The sequence below is a fragment of the Sus scrofa genome, chromosome 6, assembly GCF_054392235.1.
Source record: "Sus scrofa isolate SSC_HxYL_T2T_F1_AM1 chromosome 6, Sscrofa_HxYL_maternal_Yorkshire_Landrace_v2.0, whole genome shotgun sequence".
NCBI classification, from domain to species: Eukaryota; Metazoa; Chordata; class Mammalia; order Artiodactyla; family Suidae; genus Sus; species Sus scrofa.
In genome coordinates this window covers 50,736,093-50,763,205 of record NC_139388.1, presented here as the reverse complement: position 1 = coordinate 50,763,205, position 27,113 = coordinate 50,736,093, and the positions used below count along the sequence as shown (strand labels likewise).

At 43.7% G+C, this 27,113-nt stretch overlaps 1 protein-coding gene and 1 long non-coding RNA gene across 3 annotated transcripts in view; one reads left to right on the top strand and one right to left on the bottom strand.

Annotated features, from left to right (window-relative positions):
* Window positions 1-27,113, bottom strand: part of NFKBIB (NFKB inhibitor beta) — a 1,076,695-nt gene that overhangs the window by 950,594 nt on the left and 98,988 nt on the right. The gene's annotated exons all lie outside the window — the stretch shown is intronic.
* On the top strand, window positions 18-25,688 carry LOC146402355 (uncharacterized). Of its 2 annotated transcripts, none has more exons than XR_014806192.1 (3): window positions 18-3,559; window positions 3,718-4,026; window positions 25,070-25,688. It is a non-coding gene; the product is annotated as an uncharacterized LOC146402355 (long non-coding RNA). The 2 variants fall into 2 exon arrangements; XR_014806191.1 differs by lacking the exon at window positions 25,070-25,688 and adding an exon at window positions 4,220-4,695 and having other exon boundaries at window positions 556-3,559.

Sequence of the window (27,113 nt, the reverse complement as noted above, 5' to 3'; positions counted from 1 at the left end):
TTAAAGGTGATTTTGATGGAATCTGAGAAAAGAGGAGAACTGAAGAGAAAACCTCAGTCTTGGGAGTTCCTGTCATGGCTCAGCAGTTAACTATCCTGACTAGGATCCATGAGGATTCGGATTTGATCCCTGGCCTCACTCAGTGGGTTAAGGATCTGGCGTTGGTGTGATGCGTGGTGTAGACTGCATATGTGGCTCAGATCCCAAGTAACTGGTGTAGGCTGGCAGCTGCAGCTCCAGTTCGACCCCTAGCCTGGGAACTTCCATATGCCGAGAGAGAGAGAGAGAGAGAGAGGAAGGAAGGAAAAAACTTGAGGATCTTAGAGAATCATGAACAAAATGTTGATGGAAATGTGAACAGTAAAGACCATTCTGAGGCATCCCAGATGAAAATGAGGAACATGTTATTGGAAGCTGAAGGAAAGGTCATTCTTTATATATAAAGTGGCAAAGAACACAGCTAATACGTGCTCCTGTACTAGTATTTTGTGGAAAGTAAAATTTCTGAGCAATGGAATTGAGGGTGTGGCTTGGCTCCTCCTACATGGTTATAATAAAATGCAAGAAGAGAGAAGTGACAAAGATGGAATTTTTGAAGCAGACTCTATAAAGAGTTGGAAAATTCTCAGCTGAATAAATAGTGTTAAAAAATTATTTAAGTGGGGAGTTCCACTTGTGGTGCGGCGGAAACTAATCCTACTGGGAACCATGAGGTTGTGAGTTTGATCCCTGGCCTCAGGCAGTGGGTTAAGGATCCGGTGTTTCTGTGAGCTGTGGTGTAGGTCACAGACATGGCTCGGATCTGGCGTTGCTGTGGCTGTGGTGTAGGCTGGCAGCTACAACTCCGATTTGACTCCTAGCCTGTGAATCTCCATATACTGTGGGTGCAGCCCTAAGAAAACAAAACAAAATATTGTGAAAGTGAAGGCATTGATTGGGAAAGAATACCATTCTCTTAGTCGGTATGTGACATGTGGGAAGTCCCGGATGAAGCTGGCGACGTTGAGCCCTAAGTGCAGAGTCCTCTTTACCAGTGGACGTGGCATCCCCACCCACAATGGCATCAGCATTTCCACCTCCATTTGAGGGGACGGACCCTGCATTGCCTGAAGAAACGGTGGTGACCTCCCCTGAGGCGGTGGCCATGCAAGACAATGCTGCGTCTCCTCAGAAACCATCCCCACCACCCCAGCTTATTTCCGGGCCTACCTACCACTGGACGCAAGTCCCAGCTGACTCCTGGAGTGAGGAACAAAGCGTGAGCCACGAGGAGGTGTGCTACGCGCCAAAGGAACTACTTCGCTTTCTAATTTATATAGACAGAAATGCCGAGAACACGTGTGGGGGTGTGTGATGATGGTGGAAGGAACACGACTGGAAATTTGGTGCCAGTGAAATCTGGGGAAGAGATAGGTGGTTAGCCCTCTCTGGGCAAAACAGTTGGAGTTCCTTGTCTCCCATATGAATACTTGCTAAAGGGCGACCTCAGCAGGGATTTTAATAATCAAGTGGGTAGGTGGGTCTGTCCTTCAATAACGGTTTCTTTCCCCAGCCACCCCGGTGTCATCAGTGAGCGTGTGAACGGAGTGGTCATGGGGGCAGGGATGGCCGTTATGCGTGGACTCAGCAACACGGACTTGCACTCACCAGGGCTCACCTGCCTGTGGCCGCTGCTGGGTATTCATTCTGCCGGCCGCAGAGACAAAGCCTGAACCCGCGATATAGCAGCGTTCCCTGAGGGGTGTTGGGCCAGCTACCGGGTGGCGGGTAGATGACAGTGAATCACTTCCGTCGTGGTACAAGCAGCATTTGGTCCTCGTTAGAATAGAGACTCACTCTGGCTGTGGATTTGCCTTCCCTGCCTGCGGTGCTTCTGTCCAAACCACCACCTATGGACTTAGAGAATGCCTTATCCACTGTCACGGTATTCCACGCAGTATTGCTTCTGATCCCGAAACTCGCTTCACAGGAGAATAAGTGCAGCAGTGGGTCCATGCTCGTGGGCTTCATTGGTCTGACCATGTTCCCCACCCTCCTGAAGCAGCCGGCTTGATGGAGTAATGGAATGACCTTTGGAAGACTCCGTTACAGAACCAGCTGGTGACAATACCTTGCAGGCTGAGGCTGGGTTCTCTGGAACGCTGTGTATGTGCTGAATCAGCATCCTGTGTGGGGTAGTATCTCCCAGCAGCCAGGATCCATGGATACAGGTGTCAAGGCGTGGGGTGAGGGAACAGAAAATTCAGTTGACCCTTGAACAACCCAGGGTGTCGGGCTGTCGACACCCCACATAGTAGAAAACAGGCATTTCCACATCCGTGGATTCGGCCGACCTTGGATTGTGTCGTGCTGTGGTGTTTATTGAAAAACAGTCTATGCATGGGTGGACCCTCTCGGTTCAAACCCATTCAAGGGTCGACTGTGTATAGATACTGGTCTCTGCCTCTGGTTCCTGGCCTAGAGCTCCTAAAACCTGTGTGATTTTTCGGGGGGATGGGGTTATCTTCTATTCTAATGAGGCAGCTCTGGGTGGGCTCCTTGACAATTCGGGGATGAGGGCTGGTCTCCAGAAAGGCTACGGCATGATTAGAACCTCGGGGTTTTCGGTCCTGCCCACCTTTCTCTCGAGAGGGGAGAAGGGCTGGACATGGTGTTCGTGATCCGTCACGCCTGCAAGATGAAGCCGCCCTAAAAATCCCGAAAGTACAGGGTTTGAGGGACTTCTGGGTTGGTGAACACATCGGCAGTGGGAGGGTGATGCCCAGATTCCCTGAGGACAGAAGCGCCTGTGCTTGGGACTCTCCCAGACCTCACCCTGGGTCTCTGCATGTGACTGTTCCTCTGTATCCTTTATCCTTTTTCGTATCCTTTACTAAACTGGTGAATGCACGTGTTTTCCTGAGTTCTGTGAGTGGCTCCAGCAAATTACTTGAACCTGAGGAGGGGGTTGTGGGGACTTGGACCTCCTCCTCAGTTTTTGTAGCCAAATCAGAAGTTGTGGGTAACATGGGACCTGCTCCTTGGAACTGGTATCTGGAGCGGGGAGCCGTCTTCTGATCCCTTAGCCTGTGTGTGACACTCTCCAGGCAAACAGTGTTAGAGCTGAGTTAAACGGCAGGACTCTGAGCTGCTCTCACCCAGAATTAATTTGTGGGGAGCTCCCCCCCTCCCTCGCCATTTGGAGACCAGAAGTGTGAGAATTGTTCTGCGTGAGCGGTAAAGACCCACCTGAAAGACACACATAGCAAAGAACTGTAGCTTTTCCTTTACAGATGGGATGGGAGGGGGAACGCCATTTCCCCTAGTGACCCACTGTCAAAGGTTTTGCCTCCTGTCCCTATGCATTTATGCGCTGCTGGGTCGGAGGTCTTAGCTCCTGAGGGACGAGTGCTTCGGCCAGATGGCCCAGCAAGGATCCCAGGGAACTGTAAGTTTGGACGGCCGCCTGACCACTTTGGCCTCTTAGCCCTGAGTCCGAAGGCCCAAAAGAGAGTTCCAGTGTGGGCTAGAGGGACGGATCCTAACTACAGGGGACACTGGACGCCGCTCCTCGGTGGAGGTGAGCAGGGGTGTGTCTGGACTACGGGAGATGCCACAGGGCATCTCGTTACCACCATGGCCCTGTGACAGGTCGGTGGGAAAAACAACCCGATCCAGGCAAGACTGCTAATTGCCAGACCCTTCAAGGATGACAGTTTGTGTCCCCCGCCCCCCCAGGGAAAGAAGCAGGACCACTCGTCACAGCACCGAGGACTGTGCTTGTCGTGAGTATCCCTCCTCATTTTGTGAGGAACGTGTTTTCCGGTTCCCTCCTCAGGAATCTGTGCGTCGCAGTGTCCAGTGCTGACTCGGTGACCTGGCCTTTAAGTACAGGTCATTTCACATCCCAGTGTTTAAGCTACAGGGTTTCCCAGGTTTTCCTCCCAGCGGACGGGCTGTGTGTGCCACTCGGACGTCGCAGTGAACTGAACGCTTAGAAGAAGAGTAAAGGGCACCCACGGACTTTTCTCCTCCTCCAGGGAAGAGGTGAGTTTTCAGGGATACCCAGGGAAGCGGGACCAGGTTAGGTGAAATTGTGACCTTGTTAGATTGTTTTTCGTTGGAGAGGAGCGCAGTACGGGGGCCAGGCTGACACGGGTGGGTTTGTAATAGGTGAATGTATGTGTCAACCTGACTGGATCAGAGGATACGCAGAAATCTGTCTGAACGTCATTTCTAGGTCTGTCTGTGAGGGTGTTTGCAGATGAAATTAGTATGGGAATCAGCAGACCTGGCGAAGCAGGCTGTCCTCTTCTCCGTGGCTCTGCATTATCCAGTCCATCGAGGGCCTGAGTAGAAGAAAAAGGCAGAGGAGGGAGGAATTCTCCCCTCCCCAGATTTCTGCCTCGCTCCTTGAGCTGGGTCATCTCACCTCATCTGCTGCTGCCTTCAGCCTGGGGTTTTACCTCGTTGGCTCCTCTTGATTCTCAGGCCTTTGGACTCTGACTGAATTGTGCCAGTGGCTTTTCTGGGTCTCCCCTTTGCAGATTGCACGTTATGGGACTTCTCAGCCTCTGTACCCACACCACATAAGCTAGTTCCTCAAAATGGATCTTTCATATCCTCTTGGTACTATTGTTTCTGAAGACCTCTGACTGATAGAAACCTGGAGATTTCTTCTGAAGGTTGAAATTATAAATTTCAATACTTGGGTAATTATCAGACGATTCATCTTGGATGAAGTTTCGTAGTTTCAAATCGGTGTCGGGTAATTCCGCTATCTGTGTTAACTTCCTGTCGATGTGGTGATGTTTTGTCAATAGCTTTGAGATGTTCACCTGTTCCTGTCTTGGAGGGTGTGTGTGTAATTACTGCATCCCAGGCGTTCCCATCGCGGCTCAGAGCCAGGCACAGCCTGTGTTAAGATTTGGGTTCAATCCTTGGCCTCGCTCACCGGGTTAAGGATCTGGCATGGCCTCAAGCTGCGGTGTAGGTCACAAATGTGGCTCAGGTCCAGCGTGGCTGTGGCTGTGGCACAGGCTGGCAGCTTTTGCTCTGCTTCAGCCCTTCGCCTCGGACGTGCCACATGCCGCAGGCGTGGCCTTAAAAGAAATTGCTGTATCCTGGATATTTGGGGTTTTATTTTACGAGACGGACTCCCATTTAAAGCAAGTTCCTAGTTGACATGGTTCACTGTGACATCATCAGCGTGGCAGACAAGGTCCGTGTACACACAGCGTCTGAAGTTGTCCGTCAGCTGGGAGGAAATCCTAGGCAGGTTATTCCTGCGGAAGGTTGGTAGTCAGCAGTCTGCTCCAAGCACGCAGCAGCCTTAGCACATTTCCAGACTGTGTGATGAAGCTGCCTCAGTGTTGCTGGCACAGGATGCTGACAGTTTTAGCTTCTGGCACATCTTCCACAAAGGCTAACCTCTGCTTGTATCAGACAGTGCAAGAGGTCTTTGTATGTTCTGATTCTCTTTGGCTAGGACTAGAGACTGAGAATTTCAGTTTTATCAAAATACCGGTAAGGTCTCTCAACGAGCATAACCCGATATTTTAGTGATAGGAACCAAAACTTGTGGTGAGACACAGAGTATCTCATCTGACTTCCTTCTACCCTTGGTTCCTGAACGCATCCATGTATATACAAGGTTCCTGGAGAAACGGTACCGTGTACTCATCTCTGGTTCGGGATAAATACATTTCATAGGACAGTACCCCAGCACCACGGGGTATTCCTCTTGGCAGACAGCATAAGTGGTTATTCAGTAGTTCTGTCCACCACTGTATAATGTCAGTCAGTTCTGGGAGATGTGTACGTAAACCTAGTGACTTCATGGGTTTTTGCTCATCCGTTCACTTCTTTGGCTGTGCAGTGAGTTCCGTAGTCACACTTCGTGTCGAGGGGGAGAATACATTCAGGATCGTGGAGTTAAAGCCCATTTCAGGAGCAAGTGCCCAGCCCACCTCTTTGAAGGCTGTTTTTATGTAGTGTAGACCTCTGGTTTGACATTTATTTCAGCACACTGAGAGATGAATTGTTATGGCTTTACTTGTGTTGGAGAAGTCAGCTGTCAGTCTTGTTACTTCTCACTCCTTTGTATAATTTCCTTTCCCTTTGATTTTTTTTTTTTTTATTAAATTTTATTTTCCCACTGTACAGCAAGGGGGTCAGGTTATCCTTACATGTATACATTACAATTACAGTTTTTTTTTTTTCCCCCACCATTTCTTCTGTTGCAACATGAGTATCTAGACATAGTTCTCAATGCTATTCAGCGGGATCTCCTTGTAAATCTATTCTACGTTGTGACTGATAAGCCCAAGCTCCCGATCCCTCCCACTCCCTCCCCCTCCCATCAGGCAACCACAAGTCTCTTCTCCAAGTCCATGATTGATTTTCTTTTCTGAGGAGATGTTCATTTGTGCTGGATATTAGATTCCAGTTATAAGTGATGTCATATGGTATTTGTCTTTGTCTTTCTGGCTCATTTCACTCAGTATGAGATTCTCTAGTTCCATCCATGTTGCTGCAAATGGCATGATGTCATCCTTTTTTATGGCTGAGTAGTATTCCATCGTGTATATATACCACATCTTCCGAATCCAATCCTCTGTCGATGGACATTTGGATTGTTTCCATGTCCTGGCTATTGTGAATAGTGCTGCAATGAACATGCGGGTGCATGTGTCTCTTTTAAGTAGAGCTTTGTCCGGATAGATGCCCAAGAGTGGGATTGCAGGGTCATATGGAAGTTCTATGTATAGATTTCTAAGGTATCTCCAAACTGTTCTCCATAGTGGCTGTACCAGTTTACATTCCCACCAACAGTGCAGGAGGGTTCCCTTTTCTCCACAGCCCCTCCAGCACTTGTTATTTGTGGATTTATTAATGATGGCCATTCTGACTGGTGTGAGGTGGTATCTCATGGTAGTTTTGATTTGCATTTCTCTTATAATCAGCGATGTTGAGCATTTTTTCATGTGTTTGTTGGCCATCTGTATATCTTCCTTGGAGAAATGTCTATTCAGGTCTTTTGCCCATTTTTCCATTGATTGATTGGTTTTTTTGCTGTTGAGTTGTATAAGTTGCTTGTATATTCTAGAGATTAAGCCCTTGTCAGTTGCATCATTTGAAACTATTTTCTCCCATTCTGTAAGTTGTCTTTTTGTTTTCTTTTGGGTTTCCTTTGCTGTGCAAAAGCTTTTTAGTTTGATGAGGTCCCATGGGTTTATTTTTGCTCTAGTTTCTATTGCTTTGGGAGACTGACCTGAGAAAATATTCATGATGTTGATGTCAGAGAGTGTTTTGCCTATGTTTTCTTCTAGGAGTTTGATGGTGTCCTGTCGTATATTTAAGTCTTTCAGCCATTTGGAGTTTATTTTTGTGCATGGTGTGAGGGTGTGTTCTAGTTTCATTGCTTTGCATACAGCTGTCCAGGTTTCCCAGCAATGCTTGCTGAATAGACTTTCCTTTTCCCATTTGATGTTCTTGCCTCCCTTGTCAAAGATTAATTGACCATAGGTGTCAGGGTTAATTTCCAGATTCTCTATTCTGTTCCATTGGTCTGTCTGTCTGTTTTGATACCAGTACCACACTGTTTTGATGACTGTGGCTTTGTAGTATTTCTTGAAGTCTGGGAGAGTTATGCCTCCTGCTTGGTTTTTGTTTCTCAGGATTGCTTTGGCGATTCTGGGTCTTTTGTTGTTCCATATAAATGTTTGGATTGTTTGTTCTAGTTCTGTGAACAATGTCATGGGTAATTTGATAGGGATTGCATTGAATCTGTAGATTGCTTTGGGTAGGATGGCCATTTTCACAATATTGATTTTTCCAATCCAGGAATCCCTTTGATTTTCAACAGAGTTCTCTTTGTATTTATTCTTCTAGGCTTTTGAGAGTTTCTTTGAACTATCGCCTGATGGATTTCGTTTGGGATTTAGTTTTTCAGCGAATATTTTTCCAAATATTCTTCTGTCCCATTCTGTCCAAATATTCTTCTGTCCCATTCTCTTTCTTTTCTCCCTCTGGGTCTTCAAAGTGTGTGTTTAAAACTGTTCATTGTATTTTTCTTAGACCTGCATTATTGTCTTCATTTTAAAGTAAGATGATGAAATTGAGCCCCCAAACTAACTTGTGCAAGAATGCACGGTCAGTTATTATGAGAGCTGAGACTCCCATCTGGCAAGTTTGACAAAGTCCATTTTAAAAATTGCGGTTGAGTATCACCAGCCAACATCACGTATTTTTAAAATGCCTTCCATGTCAGGAATTCACCAGGAATGTTGTTCCTTCATAGTTCTGTGCAAAATGTCGTCACTATGGATGGCATACTCTATCACCGTATTGGTGATAATTTATTTAACCTCTTATGAGGTATTTATGTCTCTAACGTTTGCTGATTATATATCACTCTTTAATGTACATTCTTGTGCATATATCATCGTGCATTTCAAAGCTCTTTCCCAGTGATGATTTCCTAGAAGGTGAATTTCTGAATAATCATGAGATATTTTGTAACTGTCCACAATATGCCAGGTCGTATGCCTAGTGCTCGGAGATTAGCATTCAAAGTGTAGTTGCTGGAGTTCCCATTGTGGTTCAGTGTCCATGAGGATCTGGTTTTGATCCCTGGCCTCACTCAGTGGGTTAAGGGTCCAGTGCTGCCGCAAGCTGTGACATAGGTTGCAGATGCGGCTCCGATCTGGTGTTGCTGTGGCTATGGTGTAGGCTGGCAGCTGCAGCTCCGATTGGACCCCTAGCCAGGAACGTCCATATGCCACAGGTGTGGCCGTCAAAAGGAAAAGGAAAAAGGAAAAAAAAATAGTTGCTGTCCTTTGGGTCTTTATAATTGGGTCATTATAAATAATACAAAATGCTCAACATTGCTAATTATTAGAGAAATGCAAATCAAAAGTACAATGAGGTACCACCTCACACCTGTCAGAATGGCCATCATTAACAAGTCAACAAATAACAGATGCCAGAGAGGGTGTGGAGAAAAGGGTGCCCTCCTACACTGTTGGTGGGAATGTGAATTGGTACAACCACTATGGGAAACAGCATGGAGGTACCTCCGAAAACTAAACATGGACCTACCGTGTGACCCAGCAATCCCACTCCTGGGCATATATCCAGATCAAACTTTATTGAAAAAAATAAATGCACCCATATGTTCACTGCAGTACTATTCACAACAGCTAAGACAGGGAAACAACCTAAATGTTCATTGACAGACGAAGGGATCAAGAAGTGGTATATCTACACACTGGAATATGACTCAGCCATAAAAGGACGTTATAATAATAATGCCATTTGCAGCATCATGGATGGAACTAGAGACTCTCATACTAAGTGAGGTTAAGTCAGAAAGGGGAAAGTCAAATACCATAGGATACCACTTATAATATACAGCAGAAATGAACCTTTCCACAGAAAAGAAGCTCGTGGACTTGGAGAACCGACTTGTGGTTGCCAAGGGGAAGGGGGAGGGAGTGGGATGGACTGGGAGTCTGGGTTAATAGATGCAAACTATTGCGTTTGGAGTGGATAAGCAATGAGATTCTGCTCTTTGGCACAGGGAACTATATCTAGTCACTTGTGATGGAACATGATGGCGGATAATGTGAGAAAAAGAATATGTGTGTGTGTGTGTGAGTGTGTGTGTATATCATATTATATATATATATATATATAGAGAGAGAGAGAGAGAGAGCTGGTCACTTTGTTGTAGAAATTGACAGAACACAGTAAATCAAATATAATGGAAATAAGAAGAATCATAAAGAAGTAAATAATATAATGGAGACTTTAAAAAAAGAAAAAACAGATTTGTTCAGGTATATATTTGGAACATGAAAGAATAAAGAAAAGTCATTCAGCCTAAACACACTAACTCTCATAAGAGTATCTTTATCTTTTCTACAAAATCAAGAGAAAGATATACTATCCTATGACACTCAGTGCCATTGCTAAATGTATATCCAAGTGAAATGATCATATCTCTTCACAAAATGATATGGGCCAGGATGTTAAGAGCATCTTTGGGAGCGCCCATCGTGGCTCAGTGGTTAACGAATCCGACTAGGAACCATGAGGTTGCAGGTTCGATCCCTGGCCTTGCTTAGTGGGTTAAGGATCCGGCGTTGCGGTGAGCTGTGGTGTAGGTTGCAGATGTGGCATGGATCCTGCGTTGTTGTGGCTGTGTCGTAGGCCAGCGGCTACAGCTCTGATTAGACCCCTAGCCTGGGAACCTCCATATGCTGCAGGTGCGGCCCTAGAAAAGGCAAAAAGACTGACTAAATAAATAAATAAATAAAAGCAGCTTAGTTTATTTAACCCCCACATATTTTCAACCAAAGTGCTTTAGAAGGATGCATAAGGAAATTGAACTCTGTAACAATATGAAAAAAAGTACTGGGATCTAGATGAGTGTTATAGGTATTATGTTGAATGAAAGAAATCAGTCACAAAAGAGTACACACTGCATGGTTCCATTTTTGTGAAGTTCAAGAGTAAAACAAATCAATTATGACAGAAGTCAGAATATTGGTCACCCAGGGGGTATATACCGGGAAAAGGCATGACTGAAACTTGTATGTTGGAAATACTCTGTATCTCAGAGTTCCCTGGTGGCTCGCCAGGTTAATGATCTGGCCTGGTGACTGCTGCGGCATGGCTTCAGTCCCTGGCCCTGGCACTTCCACATGCTGTGGCATGGCCAAAAACAACAGAAACTCTGTGTTTCAGTCTGGGTGGTGGTCACCCCTGTGTACACATAAGTAAGAAATAATCAAATTTTATACTTAAGATTAGTGTACTTTATGTATGTGTATGTATTACTTTTTTTTTTTGCTGATTAGGGCCGCACCTGCGACACATGGAGGTTCCCAGGCTAGGGTCGAATCAGAGCTGTAGCCATCGGCCTACACCACAGCCACAGCAACAGCAACGCAGAATCCAAGCCGCATCTGCCACCTCCACCACAGCTCACGGCAACGCTGGATCCTTAACCCACTGTGTGAGGCCAGAGATCGAACCTGGCTCCTCATGGATACTAGTCAGATTTGATTCCGCTGAGCCATGAGGGGAACTCCTCTTTTATGTCAAATTTTGTTCCATACTTTACATCTCTTTATTACATTTGTTTTCTTCTGAGCCGAATAGCAATTTAATTTTCTGGCTCCCTAATGAACAGTTCAGTTGGGTGCATTCCCACTTTTCAGCTCATTTATTGGAGTTAAAAAAAAAAAAAAAAAACTTTTAACTTTTGAGATAATTTGTTGTTGTTGTTGTTGCTGCTATTTCTTGGGCCGCTCCCGCGGCATATGGAGGTTCCCAGGCTAGGGGTTGAATCGGAGCTGTAGCCACCGGCCTACGCCAGAGCCACAGCAACGCAGGATCCGAGCCGCGTCTGCAACCTACAGCACAGCTCACGGCAACGCCGGATCGTTAACCCACTGAGCAAGGGCAGGGACTGAACCCGCAACCTCATGGTTCCTAGTCGGATTCGTTAACCACTGCGCCACGACGGGAACTCCCCTGAGATAATTATTGATACACATAGTTGCAAAGAAGGTACAAAGGTAGTCCTGATTACATTTCACCCAGTTTCTAGCAATGGTTACATTTTTGTTTTACTTTTTTTTTTTTTTTTTTTTTTTTTTGCTTTTTAGGGCTGTACTTGGGCATATTTTATTTTTCATTTATTTATGTATTTGTTTACTTTGTCTTTTCTAGGGCCGCACCCTCAGCATATGGAGGGTCCCAGGCTTGGGGTTGAATTGGAGCTGTAGCCACCGGCCTACACCAGAGCCACAGCGACGCAGGATCCGAGCTGCATGTGCAACCCACAGCACCACTCACGGCAACGCCAGAGCCTTAACCCGCTGAGCGAGGTCAGGGATCGGACCCGCAACCTCACGGTTCCTGGTTGGATTCATTAACCACTGAGCCACGACAGGAGCTTCATGGGGCATATTTGAAGTTCCTTGGCTGGCCGTCAAATTGGAGCTGCTGCTACTGGCCACAGCCACACTGGATCTGGCCTGCACCTGGGACCTATACCACAGCTCACAGCAGTGCTGGATCCTTAACCCAAGGAGCAAGGCCAGGGATCAAATCCACATCCTCATGGATATAGCTGGGCTCCTAACCTGATGAGCCACAAAGGCCACTCCCCAGTGGTTACATTTTACGTAATTATAGTACAATTTCAAACTGCAGAATTAGACATTGGGGCAGTGTGAATATATAGTTACGTCATTTTATCATGTGCATAGATGTATAGAATCACCACTGCCATCAAGATATAGAACTAGTCCACCTCCAGAAAGATCTTAATCTTCATAAAGAGGTATTTGCCCCTTTATAAATCACACCTGAACCCCTCCTCACCGTCCTGGATCCCTGGAAACCATTAGTCTATTTCAAATCTGAAATGTTGTCATTTCAGGGATGCTATATAAATGGAATAGTGTGGGATGTGACCTTTGGAGATTGGCTTTGGAGAGCTCAGCATAAATGTTCTTGAGATCTATCTGAATTGTTCCGTGTATCAACAGTTCATTCCTTTTTAATGCTAAGTAGTGTTACATAGTAATGGAGAACCATTTTTGTTGTTTCTGTTTTTGGCTACTACTGATAAAGCTGCTGTGAATAATCAGGCACATAATTTTATGTGGGCAAATTCTTTCATTTCTCTGGGATACATATCCAGGAGTACATTTGCTGAGTTATATGGGTTCAGTTTAAAGTTTTAAAAAAGTGCTATATGATTGATTTACAGTGTTGTGTTAATTTCAGGTTACAGAAAAGTGATTCATATGTTCATATGTATACTTATGTATATACGTATATATATTTTAGATTCCTTTCCATACATATTCCAAGATACTGAATATAATTCCCTGTGCTATACAGTAGGTCCTTGTTTTTTCTCTAAAATATATAGAGAGGTGTGTATCTATTAATCCCAAGTCCTAATTTATCCCCCTCACTTACTCGTTTATTTATTATTTTTAGGGCCACACCTGCAGCATATGGAAGTTCCCAGGCTAGGGATCAAGTCCACGCTGTGGCTGCTGACCTACGGCATAGCCACAGCAATGCCAGACGCAAGCCATGTCTGCAACCTATGCCACAGCTTGTGGCGATGTGGGATCCTTAACCCACTGAGCGAGGCCGGGGTTCGCACCCACATCTTCATGGATGCTAGTTGGGTACTTAACCCACTGAGCCGCAAGAGGAACTCCTCCCCCTCATTTATTTTTTAAAGAATTGCCAGATTATTTTTCCAGAGTGGCTGTACCATTTTATATTCCCACGAGGAATACATGAGAGATCGAGGTTCTCCACATCCTTGCCAGAATTTATGGTATTGTTGCTATTTTTAATTTTAGATTTTCGAATATGCATGTAGTGGTTTCTCATTGGGGTTTTAATTTTGCTTTTGGCTACAAGCTAGTGACACTGAATAGCCTTTCGTGTACTTATTTGCCGTCCATAAATTCTCTTTGGTGAAGTATCTCTTCAGCTTATGCCCATTTTTTTTTAATCTGTTGTGTTTTTGGTGCTTTATATATTCTACTTTTGAGTCCTCTGTTGGATTATCTGGACTTGTTGGATTTCTGGTTGGTATGCACATACTTCGTTGCAGCCTGTTGCATGTCTCTTTGTCCACCTAACAAAGTTTTAGCAGAGCAAAAAGTTTTATATTTTGATGAGTCTAATTTATCCATTATTTCCCTTATGATCATGCTTTTGTTGTCGTGTAATGTGTCGCTACCAATAATTAGGCCAGAAATATCTTGTTTTATGTTCTCAAGTTTTATACTTTTACAATTTACAGTTTAAATCTGTTACCCATTATAAGCTAAATTTTGTATATGGTGTGACTTTTAGGTAGATTATTTTGCCTGTGGATATTGAATTGCTCCAGCACCATTTGTTGAAAGACTGTCCATCTTCCATTGTATTGAGTTAATCTTTGTCAAAACTCCAGGGCTGGGAGTTCCCTTCAAGGATCAGTGGTTAACAAACCCGAGTAGGATCCATGAGGATGCGGGTTGGATCCTGGCCTCGCCCAGTGGGTCAGGGATCTGGGGTTGCCATGAGCTGTGGTGTTAGGTTGCAGACACGGCTCAGATCCCACGTTGCTGTGGCTGTGGTGTAGGCCACAGCTGTAGCTCCGATTAGACCTGGGAACTTCCACATGAGGTGGGTGCGGTCCTAAAAAAAAAAAAAAAAAAAAAAAAAAAATCCAGGGCTCTTTGTTTATCTGCTGTTCTTTTCCATTGACTTATATATCCCACCCCTGCCAATATCTTACAGTAGATTACAACAGCTGTGTAATTAGCCTTAAAATTGGGTTTAGGGAGTCCTACCACTTAATTCTTCTTTTTTGCAATTGTATTAGCTATTTTAGTTTGCTTTTCCAAATACATTTTGGGGTATTGTGTACAGAATCATCCTGAGGAAGTCCTCACGTGGTGCTGCAGGTAAAGGATCCGGGGTTGCTGAAGCTGAGGGGTGGGTTTAGTACCTGGCCTGGGATACATGCTGTGGGTTTGGCCAAAAAAAACAAAACAAAAAACACTCAAACCTGTGTATGAGCTGGGGAGAACTGGCATTTATACTCTACTTCCCATTTCTGAAGAAAGAATACCTCCACTTATTTAGATTCTTAGATTATTATTATTTTGGGGGGGCGGGGGGGCTTTTCTTTTTTAGGGCTGCACTCAGGGCACATGGAAGTTCCAGGCTGGGGGTTGAAATGCAGCTGCAGCTGCCAGCCTACACCACAGAAACACAGGACCCAAGCCGCCTCTGTGACCGACCCCACAGCTCATAGCAACCCCAGATCCCTGACCCACGGAGTGAGGTTAGGGATCGAACCTGCATCCTCATGGATACTAGTCAGATTCATTTCGCTGCACCACAATGGGAACTCCTAGAGTCTTAGATTTCTCATCAGTGTTTTGTATTTATCTGTATAGAGGTTCATTACGTGTTTTGTTTGATTTGTATCTAAGTATTTAATTCTTGACACAATTGTAAATGGCATTGTATTTTTGTTTCCATGTGTTTGTGGCTACTAATAGAAATACCCTGGGTTTTGCAAGTGGCCTGGTAAGCGGTGACCTTACTAAAATCACTTATTTCTGGAAGTTTGTATGTAGTAGATTCCTTGGGATTTTCTAGATAAACCATAATGTCACCTGTGAAAAAGGGACCATTTTAGGCACTCCTTTCTGCACCGCAACCATCTCGGCCCCTATTGTGCCTTGTTTCACTGGGTAGGACACACAGAGCCATGTCGAGCAGCAGTGGAGAGAGCGACCCGCTTTGCCTTGTTCCCAGTCTTGGGGGCAAGGCACTCAGGCAGTCATCCCCCGTGACACATGACGGTAACTGTAGACTCGCTGCAGATACTCTATCAGGTTGAGCAAGTTCCCCAGTTATACCTAGTTGCTGAGAGGTTTTTTTTTTTTAAATTCATGAATAGATTATGAGTTTTGTTAGCTACATTCTCTACATCAAATGATACGATCGAGTAATTTTCTTTTTTAGTCTGTTAATATGGTACATTAACTGACTGATTTTCAAATATTGAGCCAGTCCTGCATGTGTGGAGTGAACCCTACTCGGCTTGGTGAATATCATTCTTTATATGCTGCCAAATTCTACTAGTATTTTGCTAAGAAGTTTGCAGTTATATTCAAGAGAAATGTTGGTTGGTAGTTTTCTCTTTTTGGACTGTCTGTCTCATTTTGGTGTCAAGTCCATCCTGGCTCCACAGAGTGAATACTGACTTTTGGCATCAAGTTAGTACTGGAGTCACAAGTGATCCTCTGTGTCTAGAAGAGATCTTCTAGAATCGGAGTTGCGTTTTTTTGGTTTTGCTTTGTTTTGCTACAGAGATGTTATGTTTGTTTGTTTCCTTAAAGGATAGTTGATTTACAGTGTTTCTTCAATTTCTGTTGTACAGCAAAGTGACCCGATCACACACAGTTCCCTGTGCTGTAGGGTAGAGCCCACGGCCCATCCAGTCCAAATGTTACAGTTTGCATCCACCAGCCCCGGAGCTGGTTCTTGAATTGTTTGGCAGTTGAACTGCTGATCCTGTGGAAACCTAAAAAATAAAATAAAATAAAATAAAATAAAATAAAATAAAATAGTTGGTAGAATTCTCTACATAAATTATCTGAGCCTAGAGAGATCATTTTCAGGAGACTTTAAATTACGAATTCAGCACCCTTAATAGTTACATAGGATTATTCAAATTATCTCTTTCATAATATTTAGCAATACTTTGTTTTTTTCATTAAATGGATCAATTTAATCTGATGCATTTATTTTACTATGCCTTGGTATGTATGTATGTATATATTTTGCCTTTTTTAGGGCCTCACCTGCAGCATATGCAGTTCCCAGGCTAGGGGTTGAATCGGAGCTGCAGCTGCCCCCCTGGCCGCAGCCACAGCAATGCCGGATCCGAGCCTCGTCTGTGACCTGCTGCAGCTCGTGGGAGTGCCAGATCCTTTAACCCACTGAGCGAGGCCAGGGATCAGTATTTAGTTACTCAGAAATATAATTCATTGACAATATCACACTAGTTTCAGGTGTACAGCATAGCGATTCAGTATTTTTACAGATTATCTCCATTGGCAGTTATTACAAGGTAATGGCTCTGATTCCCGGGCTAGACCATATATCCTTGTTGCTTCTCTATTTTTTACATAGTAGTGTGGATCTTTTAATCCCATTCTCCTAATTGGCCCACCCCCCTTCCTCTCCCCTGTGGCATCCTCTAGGTTTTTTTCTATATCTGAGAGTCGGTTTCTGTTTTTCATATACATACATATATATATATATATTTGTGTGCATGATTTTTTAGATTCCACATATAAGTGATGTCGTATGGCATTTTTTGTTCACTCTCTGACTTATTCCACTAGGCATAATATTCTCTGGGTCCATCTAGTTGCTGCAAATAGCAGAATTTCACTCATTTTTACGGCTGAGTAGTATTTCATCGTGTGTATTTACCATACCTTCTTTGTCCATTCATCTGCTGATGGGCAGTTGGGTTGTCTCTGTAGCTTGGCTGTTGTACATAGTGCTGCTGTGAACACTGGGGTACACGTATCTTTTCTGATTAGTGCCTTTGGGTTTTATGTACCCAGGAGAACTGCTAGATCAGCTGGTAGTTCTATTTTTAGTGTTTGTGTTTTTGTTTTTGCTTTTTTTTTTTTTTTTTGAGGCGTCCCCATATTTTCCATAGTGGCTGCACCAGTGCAATTTCCAGCAAAAGCATAGGAGGGTTCCATTTTCTCAACGCTCTCCCCCAAATTTATTATTTACAGACTTTTGGATGACACCCATTCTGACCAGTGTGAGGTGATTCCTCATGGTGGTTTTATTTTTGTCTTTTTTTGCCATTTCTTGGGCTGCTCCTGCGGCATATGGAGGTTCCCAGGCTAGGGGTCCAATCGGAGCTTTAGCTGCCAGCCTATGCCAGAGCCACAGCAACACAGGATCCGAGCCGCGTCTGCGACCTACAGCACAGCTCACGGCAACGCTGGATCATTAACCCACTGAGCAAGGCCAGGGATCGAACCCGCTACCTCATGGCTCTTAGTCGGATTCGTTAACCACTGAGCCACGACGGGAACTCCCTCATGGTGGTTTTAATTTGCATTTCTCTCATAATTAGCAGTGTTCAGTATCTTTTCCTATGCCTGTTGGCCACCTGTATCTTTTCTTTGGAAAATGTCTATTTAAGTCTTCGGACTATTTTTTGATTGCGTTGTTTTTTGATACTGAGTTGTGTGATCTAGTTGTATAGTCTGGACATTCACCCCTTGTTGGCCGCATCATTTGCAAATACTGTCTCCCATTCTATAGGTTGCCCTTTTGTTTTCTCAGTGGTTTCCTTTGCTGTATAAAAGGTTAGACGTTTGATTAAGTCCCATTTTTATTTTTTATTTATTTATTTATTTATTTTTGTCTTTTGTCTTTTTGTTGTTGTTGTTGTTGCTATTTCTTGGGCCGCTCCCGCGGCATATGGAGGTTCCCAGGCTAGGGGTTGAATTGGAGCTGTAGCCACCGGCCTACGCCAGAGCCACAGCAACGCGGGATCCGAGCCGCGTCTGCAACCTACACCACAGCTCACGGCAACGCCGGATCGTTAACCCACTGAGCAAGGGCAGGGATCGAACCCGCAACCTCATGGTTCCTAGTCGGATTCGTTAACCACTGTGCCACGACGGGAACTCCTATTTTTATTTTTTATTTATTTCTATATATATATATATTTATTACTCAAATGAATTAATCACATCTGTAGTTGTATAATGATCATAACAATCTGATTTCACAGGATTTCCATCCCACAGCCCAAGCACATCCCCCCACCCCGCAAACTGTCTCCTCTGGAGACCCTAAGTTTTTCAATGTCTGTGAGTCAGCATATGTTCTGCAAAGAAGTTGTCTGTCTGTCCTTTTTTCAGATTCCACATATCAGTGAAAGCATTTGATGTTGGTGTCTCATTGTATGGCTGACTTCACTTAGCATGATAGTTTCTAGGTCCATCCATGTTGCAAAAAATGCCGGTAGTTCGTTCTTTTTGATGGCTGAGTAACATTCCATTGTGTATATGTACCACATCTTCTGGATCCACTCCTCTGTCGGTGGACATTTAGGTTGTTTCCATGTCTTGGCTATTGTAAATAGTGCTGCAGTGAACATTGGAGTACATGTGTCTTTGAGAGTCGTGGTTTTCTCTGGATAGATGCCCAGGAGTGGAATTGCTGGATCAAATGGTAGTTCTATGTTTAGTTTTCTGAGGAATCTCCATACTGCTTTCCACAGTGGTTGCACCAATTGACAATCCCACCAACAGTGTACCAGGGGAAGTCCCATTTTTAATTTTTGCTTTTATTTCCTTTGCCTTGGGAAACTGATCTAAGAAAATATTGTGACAATTTATGTCAAAGAATGTTTCGCTGGTGTTCTCTTCTAGGCGTTTTATGGTTTCTGGTTTTACATTTAAGTCTTTAATCCATTTTGAGTTTATTTCTGTATATGTCTGTGAAGTAAATGTTCTCATCTCATTGTCTTATATTTAGCTATTTAGCTGTCCAGTTTTACCAGCACCACTAATTGAAGAGACTGCCTTTTCTCCATTGTACATTTTCTCTCTTTTTTTTTTTTTCTTTTTTTTTTTTGCTTTTCAGGGCCACACCCATGGCATATGGAAGTTCCCAGGCTAGGGGTCAAATAGGAGCTGTGGCTACTGGCTTACACCACAGCCACACGGGATCCAAGCCACCTCTGCGACCTAGACCATAGCTCACGGCAATGCCGGATCCCCAATCCACTGAGCAAGGCCAGGGATCAAACCCACATCCTCATGGATACTAGTCAGTAAATTCATTTCCACTGTGCCACAAAGGGAATCCCTACATTGTATATTCTTACCTCCTTTGTCGAAGGTTAATTGACCATAGATGCGTAGGTTACTTTCTGGGCTCTCTGTTCTGCTCCATTGATCTTTTTGTCTGTTTTTTTGCCATAATAACACTGTTTTCTTTAGTGTTATTTTACAGTATAGTCTGAGTCAGGAAAGGTTTGTTCATTTTTCTCAGGATTGTTTTGGCAATTCTGTGTCTTTTGTGGTTCCCTTTGTATTTTAAGATTGTTTTTGTTTTATGAAAAATGTCATGGGTATTTTGGTAGGGATTGCATTAAATCTGTAGATGCTTTGGGAAGTATGGCCATTTTAACAATATTGCTTCTTCCTAAGAGCACAGAATACCTTTCCATTTATTTGTATCATCTTCAGATTCTTTCATCATTGTTTTATAGTTTTCAGCATATAGATTTTTTCACCTTCTTGGTTAAGTTTATTCCTAATTATTGTTTTCAATGCTCTTTAAAATGGGATTGTTTAACTTTCTGTTTCTGATATTTCACTATTAGTGTAAAGAAATGCAAGAGATTTCTGGATATTAATCTTGTATCCTGCAACTTTGTTGAATTCATTTATTTTTTGGGTGGACACTTGAGGGTTTTCTATATAGAATATCATGTCTCTGCAAATAGTGACAGTTTTACCTGTTACCTTCAAATTTGGAAACTTTTTGTTTTTCTTGTCTTACTGCAGGGGCTAGGATTTCCAACACTGATTTTTTTTTTTTTTTTTTTTGTCTTTGTTGTTGTAGTTGCTATTTCTTGGGCCGCTCCCGCGGCATATGGAGGTTCCCAGGCTAGGGGTCCAATCGGAGCTGTAGCCACCGGCCTACGCCAGAGCCACAGCAACGCGGGATCCGAGCCGCGTCTGCAACCTACACCACAGCTCATGGCAACGCCGGATCGTTAACCCACTGAGCAAGGGCAGGGACCGAACCCTCAACCTCGTGGTTCCTAGTCGGATTCGTTAACCACTGCGCCACGACGGGAACTCCCCAACACTGATTTAAATTGAAGTAGTGAACTTGAGAATCCCTTGTCCTGTTCTTGAATATTTAGAGGAAGGGCTTTCGGCTTTTCACCATTGAGTATTATGTTGGCTGTAGGTCCATCTTAAACATCCTTCATTATATTGAGATATTGTCCCTGTATTCCTACTTTGATGAGAGGTTTTTTTGTGTTATGAATGGATTTTGAATTTTGTTAGGTGTTTTTTCTGCCTCTACTGAGATGATTTTTATTCCACTTTTTGTTAATGTGGTGTATTCACATTTATTGATTTGCCAATGTCGAATCATCCTTTTGACACTGGACTAAATACAACTTGATCATAATATATGATCCTTTTTATATATTGTTGGATTTTGTTTGATGATGTTTTGTTGAGGATTTTTGCATGTATATTCATCAAATATATTGACCTGTAATTAGATTTTTTTTTTTTTGTAGTGTCTTTGTCTGGATTTGGTATCAAGGTAATGGTGGACGTGTAGAATTGGATTTGGAGTGTTCTGTCCTCTTAAGTTTTTTGGAATAGTTTGAGAATAGAGATTAATTCTTTATATGTTTGGCAGTATTCTTCTATGAAGCTGCCTAGTCCTGGACTTTTTTTGCTGGGAGTTCTTTTTTTAAAATTATTATTACTACAAATTCAATTTCACAACCAGTTAGTAGTCTACTCAACTTGTCTGTTTCTTCTTGATTCAGTTTTGGTAGGTCATCTGTTTCCAGAAACTTATTCATTTCCTCTAGCTTGTCCAGTTTGTTGGCGTCTTAAGTGTTCATACTATTCTCTTGGAATTTTTGTTTTGTATTTCTGTAGTATTGATTATTAATTCTCCTTGGAAAGAAGAATTTTGTTTTTGAATGTAGTGTGCTGTAGATATCAATGAAGTTCAACTGGTCTATTGTGTCATTTATGACTTCTGTTGCCTTATTGTCTGAAAGATCAGTACATTGATGTCAGTCTCCTAATATTATTGCATTGTAAAATTCACCCTCTGTGTCTGTTAGCATTTGCTTTATATATTTAGGTGCTCCTGTATTTGTTGTGTATATGTTAATGAATGTAATATCCTCCTCTTGTATTCATCCCTTTTCGTTATATAAGGCTCTTCTTTGTCTTTCTTTGTGCTCTTTGATTTGTTTGTTTTTGCTTTATAGGGCCGCACCTGTGGCACATGGAAGTTCCCAGGCTAGAGGTCAAATTGGAGCTGCAGCTGCCGGCCTGTGCCACAGTCACAGCAACTCAGGTTCCAAGGTGCATCTTCGACCTACACCACAGCTAACAGCAATGCCAGATCCTTAACCCACTGAGAGAGGCCAGGGATCCAACACGCATCCTCATGGATATTAGTTGGGTTCATTACTGCTGAGCCACAAAGGGAACTCTTTTTTATTAAGTCAATTTTGTTTGATAACAGTATTGTTACCCCCTTTCTTGTCTTCTCCATTGGCATGAAATATCTTTTTCCATCCCTTTAATTTCAGTCTGTGTGTCTCTTTCATTCTGAAGTGAGAGTCTCCTGTATGTATGAAATAGCAGGATCTTATCTTTCTTATCCAGTCTCCCACTCTGTGTCTTTTGATTGGGGGTATTTAGTCTGTATGCATTTAAAGTAATGATTGCTAGGTATTGCTATTTTGATCCTGGTTTTCCAGTTGTTGTTATACTCCTTCTTTGTTAATTTCTTTTTTCCTTTTTTTGGTTGGATTATTTTCTTTTGTAGTATACCTTAGTTCCCTTCTTTTCATCTTTTTGTGAATCTGTTGTATGTTTTTGGTTTGTAGTTACCATGAAGTTCAAGTGTGCTGACGCATAACTACGTCTACTTGCTTGCTTACTTTATTTATTTACTCATTTATTTTGCTTTTTAGGGCTGCACCCTTGGCATATGGAGGTTCCCAGGCTAGGGGTTCAATCGGAGCTGTAGCCGCCAGCCTATGACACAGCCACAGCAACTTGGGATCCAAACCGCACGTGCAACCTACGCCACAGCTCACAGCAACGCCGGATCCTTAACCCACTGAGTGAGGCCAGGGATCAAACCCACCTCCTCATGGTTCCCGGCCGGATTCGTTTCTGCTGCGCCACGACGGGAACTCCCAAACACATTCTTAAAGATGCATTTTTTACTACCTTTCCTTTAGATTTTATTTTGATGCCCTCTTTTACATCTTTATGTTTCTCCTTTTACTATTTACTGTAGGTATCTCATATATGGTTTTTTATTAAAAGTATAGTTGATTTATGGTGTTTTTTTGATTTCTGTTGTATAGCAGTGTGACCCAATCACAAACAGTTCCCTGTGCTGCACAGTAAGGCCCCACTGCTCACCCATTCCAAATATGAAAGTTTGCATCCCAAAACCCCGAAGTGCCCATTCATTCCACTCACCTCCTCCCCTCTGGGAACCACAAGTATGCTTTCCTTGGCTGTGATCTATTTCTGTTTTTTAGATAGGATCATCTGTGCCATATTTTAGATTCTACAAATAAGATATCTTAAGTGATAGCTTATTTGTCTTTTTCTTTCTGGCTTAGTTCACTTAGTATGAGAATCTCTAGTTCTATCCATATTGCTTCAAAATGGCATTAGTTTCTTAGAAGCTGGCATAAGTCTTGCTGGCAAAATGTAGAACAACTCTCTAAAACTATCTATGCAAGGTGAACATAATGTATATTTTAGATTGATTTCTGTTGCTTTGAATAAGTGTCAATGAAATGTAAATTCTCATTAATAATCAAAGTTTGACCAGGTTTACCTCTAATGAAGATAAACTTTTATATGGAGTCATAAACAACAAGTTCAATGTCATAGGAACAAGTAGACAGTTGGATGTGGGTAGTTTTATTACTCTGTAGTTAGTATTTGTAGTGAGGCTAGTAAATTAACTCTTTAGGAAAATATTTGAAATGATTGCATTTGAAGCTACAGCTTCCATAATCAAAAGGAAACTTGGCTGCTTCCTCCATAATATATATTAGTGCATTGCTATCCCATAAAAAGTTTGGCAGAGAAGAAAAAAGGGGTATATTTGTGTCTAGAGTAGTTACTATCCACATATGGTTATTAAAACACTTAAATTAAAATTCAGTTTCTGAATTATACTGGCTATATTTTAAGTTTAAAGAGACACGGGTTAGTACCAGTTGAATTGGACAACAATTTTTAGAGAATTATTTCTATGACTGTTGAAAATCAAAAAATCAATCTGCTATCTGAATATCAGAATAATTTGGGAGTTCCCACGTGGCTCAGTGGTTAGTAAATCTGACTAGCATCCATGATGACGCAGGTTCGATCCCTGGTCTTTCTCAGAGAGTTAAGGATCCGGCCATTGCCGTGAGCTGTGTGGTCACAGACTCGACTCAGATCCTGTGTCCCTGTGGCTGTGGCATAGGCCAGCAGCTACAGTTGTGATTCGACCTCTAGCCTGGGAGCCTCCATATGCCTTGGTCACAGCCCTAAAAAAATGACCAAAAAAAAAGAATTTCTTACTCTTTAATCCTTACTATCTAAAATTAAAGGTCCTACTGGCAACATTTTTTTTAAATCATTATCTGTTACATAATTAAGATAGTATGATGTAGCAGACATAGCAGTTATTCTAGGATTGGGGTAGGGCTCCAACTGTGGACAAGTAACTGAAGATTACCTGTCAGATGAGAGTAATTCCTACCTCAAAGAATTGTTGAGGATCAATTAAGGAAATGTGTGTGGAATAATATAGGCACTTAGATGTTTGCCAAGTCTGACTTTGATTCGTGAAGCATATACTTTTCAGCCTCTATTCCTAACTTTTCCATGAAATTTTCATTGGCCCATTCATACACGCAGTGTGATGTCTTATATGAATTTCCTTCTCTGGAAGTATTCTGGTTTTAAAAAAAAGACAGGCTCCCTCCTGTTTCTTACTACATTTTACTGTAACTTAACAAGCAGTCTGATTTTATTTTAAAATTTTTTTTGTCTTTTCTAGGGCTGCCCACACAGCGTATGGAGGTTCCCAGGCTAGGGGTCTAATCAGAGCTGTAGCTGCTGGCCTACACCACAGCCACAGCAATGCCAGATCTGAGCCGAGTCTGTGACCTACACCATAGCTCACAGCAACACCAGATCCTTAACCCACTGAGCGAGGCCAGGGATCAAACCCGCAACCTCATGATTCCTAGTTAGATTTGCTAATCACTGAGCCACAATGGGAACTCCAGAGTCTGATTTTAATCAGTTGCAGCTGAATCTCTAGACTGACCTGAACTAATGATGGAAAAAATTTCTTGCTTGGGGAGTAAGAGATGAGTATCCTTTGTTCTGTTTAAGTGGGCACCAGAAAAGGGGCATCTATACATCAGGCCCCTGCCTCTAATTGGGTACGGAAATCCTAAGGCCCAAATCAGTAAGCACATCATTCTCAAGCAGGACATTCCAAGGGAAAGAAATTTAAAAATCCCCTCTCCCGAAAACCTAACGCATTTCACGGAAACAAAGCAGCAGCACCAACTCACAAAGAACCTCGCTTTTAGAGGCGCAGCAGCGAGTCGCTTCACTTCACAGGCCTTTTCTGGACACGGACAGGCTGGGGAAGCAAAACAGGGTTCGTTACACCGCAGGCTTTCTGGACTCGGTCAACGCCCACCCCCCGCACCCCCTGGACCCTCGCTACCCGTAGCCACCTGCACGCAGACCCGAGAGGACCGCGGTCATTTGGGTCCGCAGCTCGGAGACCACAACTGTCGTTCGGACCCCACAACTGCCCACCCCCGGGCGGCCCACCGTGTCGCTGCAGAGGACTTGCACTGCGAGGCTCTCCCTCCCACTTCCCTCTCAGGCCCCTTCTCCACGCCGGGCCTCGAGGCGAGGAAGGCGGTGCGCAGGATCTCCACGTCTCTCGAGGCACAAGAGGCCGGGGCGGCGCCCCATTACGGCCGCGCGTGCTCAACCCCGCGCCCGCGCCTCCGGCTCTCAGCTCCGCCAGCCCTCGCTCTGGAGGAAACGCCTCGTGGCCTGAGGCCCCGGAGCCCACCCTTGCATCTGGTCCGCAGAAGGAGGCCCGTCCCACGCTTCTTGTCTTCAGAAAATAACGAATAAATCCAGACATGAAGTAGGACAATGTCTCTCCTGTTCCAGTCTGCGCTGCTCCTATAAGATCTATTCCTTGTAGAATGATTAGCCATGCCTGTGATTGAAACAGAATGATAAATATTAAAATAAAAGGCTCATTTCTGTGAAGTGTTCCTCCTTTCTCAGCTCCAAACTTCGTTCAACGTTTTAGCTTCTAGGCAGTGGTAGAGGTACTGTGGGAATGCTCCTAAGAGGCAGTTTTGCTCCTGAGTTTTATAACATCCAAAAGCCAGAAATTATTTGGGTTGGGGGGGGGATCAGTGAAATGTTAGAATTAAAAACAGCATACCTAGAGCTCCCCTCGGGGCTCGGTGGTTAGCAAATCCGACTAGGAACCGAGAGGTTGCAGGTTCGATCCCTGGCCTCGCTCAGTGGGTTAGGGATCCAGCGTTGCCTTGAGCTGTGGTGTAGGTCACAGACGCAGCTCAGATCTGGCATTGCTATGGCTCTGGCATAGACTGGTGGCAAAAGATCTGATTAGACCCCTGGCCTGGGAACCTCCCTATGCTATGGGTGTGGCCCTAAAAAGACTAAAAATAAAAAAAAATATATATATATATAGCATACCTGAATTGGTCTTAGCTTTTGAAAACCTGCCTTTTTAATGTTTATCATCACTTCAGAGTAACACTGAAATGCATCCTCAAATTTACAACAGAGATGGTGGAGGGGTAAACCCTGGCGCTCACCATCTCCCAAAAACACATCAAAAAACCCATCTACACATGGAACAGTTGGCATAGAATATCTACTGAAATCTGGCAGAAGACCTTAAACCTCCAAAAAATGGTAAGAAACCTTTCACATAACTGGGTAGAAGAAAAGGAAAAAAACAAAAAAACAGGAGAGGGGAAATAAAGCAAGCAGGATAGCACCAGCACACGGGAGAGGGAGCAGTGAAAGAGGAACGAACCCATACCCTGGGAAGCCATGGTCCTGGAGGGGGAACCTCAAAGCCTTAGAGGAAAGGGGACCAGCCAGACTGGGGAGGGCAACGTAGAATGAGAGCCACACAGACCTGGTAACCATCACCCCTGGACATCACAGCCTGAGATGCTTGGGTGGAGGCTGGGAGCTGAGATTCAGCCTTTGGAGGGCAGTTCTAGGGAGAAGACTAGGGCTGGCTGTGGGACAGCCTGAGGGGTGTAGTGCCATAGCCCAGGGAGCACGGGAGGAGTCGTAGGGCCCAAAGAGAAGCAAGGCGGCATTTTGGGGGAGGGCAAGAGGAGAAGGGGTGAAACTGCCCTAGAAATATCTTTCTCTGTGCATTCACGGGCTCTCAGGCTGTGAGGCGCTCCTTGTGTGGGCTACAGGTGGCGTGGGCAAACTGCTATAGGCATCTCAGACTCTAGATGTCGGCATGGACTGCCACCAATAGTGGTTCGTGAACAGGCACTACCTATAAAGCCACTGTCACTCTAATATCAAATCCAAAGATACTACCAAAAAAGAAAATTATAGGCCAATATCTGTGATAAATACAGATGCAAAAATTTCCAACAAAATATTAGGCCACAGGCTCCAACTACATAT